Genomic DNA, 980 nt, shown 5'->3' with positions numbered 1-980 from the left:
ATCACCACCCCTGCATCCTTCAAGTCCTTGATGGTGGCAGTAATCTCTGCAATCCCTCTAGGAATGCGGTATTGCTTTTGGTTTACTATTTTCCTAGGTAGGTGCAGTTCTAATGGCTTCCACTTGGCTTTTCCTACCATAATAGCCCTTACTCTATTTGTCAGGGATCCAATGTGGGCGTTCTGCCAGTTGCTGAGTATGTCTACTCCAGTTATGCATTCTGGAACTGGGGAAATCACTACAGGATGGGTTCGGGGACCCACTGGACCTACTGTGAGATGGACATGAGCCAAGACTCCATTAATAACCTGACCTCCATATGCCCCGCTGACTGGTGGGCCACAGTGATGTTTTGGGTCTCCCGGAATTAGTGTCAGCTCAGAGCCAGTATCCAGTAATCCCCAAAAAGTCTGATTATTTCCTTTTTCCAAGTGAACAGTCACTCTCGTAAAAGGCTAGGAGAACGATTAACAGTAAAACTTTCTGGCAGTGTATTGGAGTCCTTCCTCAAGCGGATCCGGCCTCCCCTTCATTCAAGGGGTTGTGGGCTTTAAACTCGTTCAAATCTGGGAATTGATTGAGGGACCGTGACTCTCTATTCTGGCGATTTGAGTTAGACTCCTGTTCACCTGACCTAGAATTCATCCGTTTGTATAGATCAAGTAAATATTTAGTAGATTTACTATCTATTTCACTCCTAGGGACATCATGACTAAGTAGCCAACACCATAACACCATACGAGTCAGACTATTCTGATTACTGCTTTGACTCCTCTGTCCGTTACTGTAACCACGCCCACCTTGTCTTTGTCGATTGAGTGCAGCCACTTGGCCCCTACGACCACGGGGTCCACTCAGCCCCACTGTAGTTAGGTGTCTTAATTCAGTTAGGGCAGTTCCCACGGTCAAATCTGATTTACATAAAACAGCAATCACAGAAGTCTTCAAGGATGCTGGAGCTCCCTTCACAAATTTGTTCC

The sequence above is a fragment of the Trichechus manatus genome, unplaced genomic scaffold (genome assembly GCF_000243295.1).
Source record: "Trichechus manatus latirostris isolate Lorelei unplaced genomic scaffold, TriManLat1.0 scaffold00025, whole genome shotgun sequence".
Taxonomy (NCBI): Eukaryota; Metazoa; Chordata; class Mammalia; order Sirenia; family Trichechidae; genus Trichechus; species Trichechus manatus.
This window is presented reverse-complemented; position numbering follows the sequence as displayed.